At 34.2% G+C, this 6,985-nt stretch overlaps 1 protein-coding gene across 1 annotated transcript in view; it reads left to right on the forward strand.

Moving 5' to 3' along the window:
• Positions 1-6,985, forward strand: part of LOC108969505 (tankyrase) — an 18,794-nt gene that overhangs the window by 3,948 nt on the left and 7,861 nt on the right. The gene's annotated exons all lie outside the window — the stretch shown is intronic.

Here is a 6,985-nt window from a genome sequence, read left to right on the forward strand (position 1 = left end):
TTGATCCCACATTAGTAGTGTTATTTTAAAAGGTGACTTAAATGAGTCCCGCTTAGCTACTATCTTACCAATAACAGTATATTTGCTTTCACTCAATCGGAATAAGGTCGTTTGAGTTTTTTTTTTTTATATTCGTCGAAAATCATGTTCTTAGAATTTCCATAGAATTGACCAATGCTAAGACTTTTTTTTATATGTCGTGATGTTATTTTTATTATCTTTTTAACTATATACTTAAAATTTAAAATGCACACATGCACATACATACATAAATATGCACAAAGTCATAAATGTAGTTATCAGTTAACAATGAATTTCTTTCAGAATGACTCAAGACAGTGAAATCACTGTAATATTTGCATTTTTTTGTTTTTTTTTTGCGAACTATCGATAGAAAACTTAGCGATAGATAGGCAATTCATGGACAGTATCGCACAACCACCGACCGACCTTGCTTGTATACAGTTGTTATTGTATTATGACTGATATAAGCATTGTTAGGTTTAATGGCTAATAGCGAAACCAATGAGAAACGCCAGCCAAACAACGAATGAGTTTCATTTAAAAAAATTAAACAAAAGAAAAAAATTATAAACCATTGTTAGCAAGTAACTAGAAGAACAATTATAACAAATAACAAAAATGGCTTAACGGAATGACCAAATAACTTATTGTCGCCATGCGAGGGCCGGTTGTTTAGTGAATGACTCTTTGTGTTTTCCTTTAAAAAGTTTTCGCGGACGATTTAAAGTTTATAGCGGAACTTTTTTATTACTTAGAGAAAAAATTTCAGGGGACTTGATTACAAAAGCGGCATACSCTACTAGATATTGTATCGTGTACTGGATCATACCGGATTTTTAGTCGGCAGAATTCTACCGCTACRACAACAACAACTAMAAATTTTACTGGATAATTATCTTATTCTGATTCATTGACATGAAGTGCATAGATTTTTCAAAACTTCTAGTCAAAAATCCCATTCTTTTTTATCCAATCACTTCAAAATAAAAATTCTCTGTCAGTCGAAAATACATTTTTTTATTTAAATTCAACATCAACTGAGTTATCAAACTGCCCTTGTAAGTTAGTGCCAAAAAGTATTGGTTACCATTAAGTTGTTTATTTTTTCGTTTGAATTTTTAATTTCGTTTTGTTTTGCTTCTTTTTTCATTCAACATTCACAAATATATCACGTCTTAGTCGTGGCATTAAAGCTAAACAACTGCATGGCACAATTGTCATGTTKGCTGGTTTGCGATGACTAACGATGTGGTAACGCATCTTAAAAGCTCAATTCATATTCTACATGCAAAATTTATAACGGTGTATCTATATTTAGTAATACATACATACTTGCTATAAACCATATTAAACCACTAAAAAGACAGCTTTTATGTTATGAATACTTAAGACCAAAAAGATATTGAGACAGAATATACATATGTATATATCTATGTAAATACATAAACAAAAACAATTATTCATCAATTGTTGCGCTCTTGACACCACGGGCACTTCTTTGTCTCACAGGCACGAAGCCATTTTATACTGCACATGTAAAATCATATTTTCCCACTAGACACTCAATTGTTTATCTGACAGGACGATTATGCCGACCTTAAATTGGAAGTAGGGCTCTTAAAGTTGAGGCCACTGACTTCGAATTTCGGTAGTAAATTTAATAATGTGGACTCGTTGTTGGATCCTATATCTTTCCGTGGTTAAATGGCAAATCTTACTGAAGAGAAATGTAAAAAGAGCGGGAAAAAATGGCGTCGTTTGACGTGCCTATCAGTCTACTTTTGTAGCGTCCCTATTAAAAAACCCGTTACTAGTTGCTATATGAAATAAGCAATAATATAAGGTTATTATAGCTTCGGTTAAAGTTAACGTCTTTGCTCTATATGTTCATTGGTATGTATGAGTAACTGTTGATGAATTGTTAAGTTCTTAAGAATTATATTTGTATTGTTTTCAATAAGAATAAAGAACTAAAAATCTGTTCATATGGTTATTCTTATAACAAAATACTGTGTTTACAAAAGATTCATTAAGAAGATGCAACAATATTCGCTTGTTTTCTGAAATATCTTTTTCTTTCATCTTCCAGTTTATTTAAGGTTGGATTTTACTCACTTCATTATWTAAGGTTGTCAAATAACTCMMTYCCACCTTTTTGCTCTTTATTCMATGCTTTATAAAACGTGTTACAGTGATCGGATTTAGTTCAAATATGYGCCGTTTMGTTCTAKAATCTGTTTCCATCTAGACGGCAACTTCATAATACCCCCTCGTAGAAACCCCCCTCCTTATTTGCGAAGAACTCGGACAKCCACTTTTCACAAGCCTCTTTTGAGTTCAACTTTGCACCAACAAGGGCGTTCACCATGGACAGTAACGRGTCGTAATCACTTGGCGCTATCCCCGGGCTATAAGATGGATATATACCATCCGAACAAATTTGACCCGGACTTACAAAAATACCAATTTCGCATTTCAATATAATATTTATTATCGCCCGCAAAATACCATATACCTCCTGATAAATATGTTACTTTGGGTGCTTTCCGTTTGAGGCTCATTTGCTAGATTGTTGAAATGTTTCGACGTCATATTCATAATGGTCTTCAGGTACGTTGTCGAATGGCTCTTTTGCAGCAGATTCAGGTCTTTTGATACGAGTCTAATATTAATACGCTTCATGACCAAAGCATTAACCCAAATGTGTTGACTGGTCCACGAGAGATTCTGATATCCTCTGCTAGCTCTCTAATGCCAAGACGATGATCTTCAAGCTCTGCKTCTTTAATTTTCTCGGTGTCAACGTCATAAATTGATTTTTTTCATCTATTCGGTTTGAGCACGCAGTTCAAATGGACCAGTTCCGGTCAAACTTGATCAGATGAGATAATATAGTATCATTGGCACACATTCGGTTAATTAAGCTTACATATTCTTCTAGCTCTAAGCTTTTCATGCAAAATAAAACCATAAAATACCGAACAMATCAACTCTTGTATGAAACAAACATTATATTTTATCATTTCTTTAATCATTARTTAATTTTATAACGCCAAAACTAAGATTCTCAATATTTTTGTGTCAAAGTCCTMAGATCTCTTAAGATCGTTTTCTCGAAGTAATAAGCTTTTCCGCTTTATATGCTATATATGAGTATAGAGTAGAAATATGGCGTAAGAGGATGAATAGAGTTGTCCTGGTCTTCTAAATATAGCTTCGAAGTTTCTTCTGCAAGGTRTGTTCCAAAGTAAACAAGACTTAAAACAAAAATATAACAATTGGTTTTTTCGGCAAAATCAATTTATTTTATTCAAAACAGTCTCCTTCTGCTTCAATGCAGCTTTTTGCACGGTCCAAAAGCATGTCGAACGAGTGTTTTAGCTCGTTGGCCGGTATGGCCGCCAGTATKCCAGTGCCTTTTGAATGGCCTCTGCATCTGCTTTCTTTTCATAGGCAAATGCATTTTTCCGAAAGGAAAAAAGTCACACGGTGCCATATCAGGTGAATACGGGCGTTTGTTAATGGTTAAAATGTGATTTTTGGTCAAATAATCGRTCACAAGCGTCGATCGATGAGACGGCAACAAACGCCAACTTTCATCTTCGCGAACACGTCGAATACGGCGCACCAAACGCGTCAAAACTCCAAGGTAGAATACCGCATTAACTTTTTGGTCGGGTGCAACAAATTCTTTGTGGTCAATACCCCTGTAATCATTAAAACAGATCAGCATTGTCTTCACTTTTGACATCTCCATGCGCGGTTTTTTTGGGTTGCGGCTCATCCGGTGCCTTCTATTCAGCACACAGTATTGTAAAGGAAATTTGTGTCATTTTTGACCTCTTCGATGATGTCCTTCGAATGTTGGAATCTGAGCAATTTTTGGTCGTCAGTCAATTTGTGCGGAACAAACCGTGCATACACCTTTYGTAAGCCCAAATGTTCGGTCAAAATGCGATAAATCGATGTTTTGGAGATRTTCAATTCCATTTCCATGAATTTCAATGATGATTTCGGCTGATTTTTGATAAATTTACGCACAATTTCTATGGAATTTCCGATGATCACAAATTTTGATTGGCCCACATGCTGTTGATCGCCATTTATTTGACTAAATTAGAAGTGATCAGAGTTTCTAGCATCAATGCTATGAAAAGAGCTTACTACGAAGAGCAGAGTTATAAGAACTATCTCCACACCCACACATTTCGAAAAACTTTACGCGTTCGTGCGTCAAAGTTTTTAACTCACTGTAGCATTTCTATAACTTTTAGAATAGAATTTGCTTGAGTTGCATATATTTTTATGGAAATTATACTTTTTGAAACATCGTGTGTGAATATTTCAATTAAGCAGTGGTTTATTTTGATTTGGCAATGATTGTCTGAACTTGTTATGCATTAAGCTTGAAAACAAAACAAACAATTTGTTGCTTATTTCGATATATTTATGGCCGTTAAACTCATTTTGCTTCTAACGCTTGCAGTCAAAATCATTTTTCAACTTAATAATTGATAAATGGTTTCTTCAAATGATTGCCTGTCCAAGACTTTCATTAATTACTTTAATTCATTTACTCCATTGTTAAGYACACCATAATTTTAAGGCAGTTTTGCTATAATTTAAACTAACGTTTGCTACTGCTATAAAATGCTTTAATTAAAATAATTATAACGTCGAMTTTTTTGCTTAAATATTCAGATTACGTAATTTTAGTATAAATATGTATATGTATTCGTAAAAATTGAACTCGAACTCACATACGTAAGTAYGGAAAAGTCGTTACTACAAAGGTTTACATAAATCTATATTTTAATTATACCTAACAAGGGGTAAGAGTCAGAAGGAAACATCGCAGACCCTATAAAGTATACACAATATAGTAAATGATCAGCGTGACGAGCTTAGTCGATTTAGCTATTAGCGAACTAGTTCCTCAGTCTTTTTAGATATCGAGCTGAAATTTTTGCATATGTTCTTTTCTCCGCAAGAAGCTGCTCATCAAAATTAAGTTGTTTGTATGGAAAAGTTATTTATTTGACCAATATATTTTCACGACCGTTATAGTTTCCGAAACGACTGTTCATGATTGCCTTTTGTATTGCGGATCGAGAATAAAAATAAATTTTAATCATCGATTTTATTGTTTTTCAAAATATTCTTCATTCAGATTTTTTGCATGCGTTTGAAGCAATTGTCGAAGCACTTTTGCCATTCTRATTGAGGTATCTTCAAAACACGCCTTTTGAACGCATCAACCGTCTCTTCAGGTGTCGCAAAATGTTAACCTCTTAGTACATTTTTTACGAACGATAATAAAAAGACGTCATTCGGTATCAAKTCAGGACTATAGGGAGGATGACTCATCAAATCCATGTTTTTTAAAGACAACCATTCACTTGGAAATGCTCAACTTCACTCTCATTTTGAAACACCCATACAATCGACTGCTGTTTACTTTCGGGCTCATACGTGTAAATCAACGATTTATCACCTGGTCACGATGTTATAGACGTAGTTCGAAATATCGTTTTTGTTAACATTTCGTCACGAGCCTTTTTTAGAGCGATTAATTTGTCAATCGTGGGTCCCACACATGAGAAAAATTATTTTAAAATCAAATATTGCTGCAATATTGAATGCATGCTAGTCCTACTATTGGCCATAGTGGTCTTACTCTCCCGAGATGGCACATATCGACCTTGGTTATCAACATCAATAGTTTCCGGAACAACAACTAATTTTGGACGACCTTCCTAAAATTCTTCTTAGAGTGATCTAAGACCTCTAACGAATTCACCATACCRTCGAAAAACGCTAGTCCTTAATGTAGCTTCATCGCCAAAACATGAGTTACCTAGATCAATGCATTCTTGATAAGTTAAATCACGTCAAAAGTTTTAACCCAGCGAAATTATTCGCGATATAATTTTATTTTTTGGTCAAGAAGAATTTTTTAAGTTACTGTAAACAACACAAATAGCRCTTGTATGTCAAAACGTTCTAAAAAAAAGGCCAAACTTTACGATGGAATTCTGAGTTTCCTGATTGCAACACTAGTGCAACCCTCTTAGCACCTGACGTACCCCACAAAAAGTAGTTTRAGGAAGTCGAAATCACATAACCTAAATGATAAATTGTCAGGCTTATTTCCATATATGATGCGTTCACAAAAAAATTTCCCAATTAAAATAATGATTTTATGTTTTATAAAAATATATCGCCTAGTTGGAACTATGTATAACGTATTTGATTATTATTTACGGCGGGGAACCACTTTAATTATGTGACTTACTGTTGTTGTATCTCTGTAAGATTGYCGCAATGAATATAATTTTGGAATTAATTTCCATTGTCCTGTGTTTACCAACATTACATTACTTTTGTTGTCTTTAATCAAACCTCTTATTACCCATCACATCATTACGAATGTTTATTGAAAACAACGACACAATATCCTTGTTCACCTAATGCCATGCATATGTCCTCGTATTTACCTGTCGCATTGTGTACAGCATTCGGTGACCCCATTTAACTTGGTCACACAGCTTTACTTGATGACCCTGTACACAGCTTACCCCACTTTGCTATTTCTTCTATAAACTCGTACATAGCTGGCTATTGTCCAGTTAACTCTTATTCAATAGTGGTTATGTGTGACAAGCTACAGACATTTTTGTTTACCATACACGTGTACAGTGTTGATTATAAAAATGTGAACAAACGCTGAAATTTTCATTTTTTTACCTTTGTTAAAAGTAATATTTCAATATTTTAAAAAATATTACCATWCAAATCGAGCATTTGCCTATGAACTTGCCTGTCTGCTGTCAAATGTCTAATAAAAGAAACGAAATGTGGGTAGGTCCCTTCATGGGGGCTCATAAMAATCAGAGATTCTCATGCCAATGAGCTCATGGGCTAAATTACCATGAYAGTTTTGAGTTTATTTTAACATGAA

Source organism: Bactrocera latifrons, unplaced genomic scaffold (assembly GCF_001853355.1).
Source record: "Bactrocera latifrons isolate USDA-ARS-PBARC rearing strain unplaced genomic scaffold, ASM185335v1 scaffold_254, whole genome shotgun sequence".
In the NCBI taxonomy this organism is placed as follows: Eukaryota; Metazoa; Arthropoda; class Insecta; order Diptera; family Tephritidae; genus Bactrocera; species Bactrocera latifrons.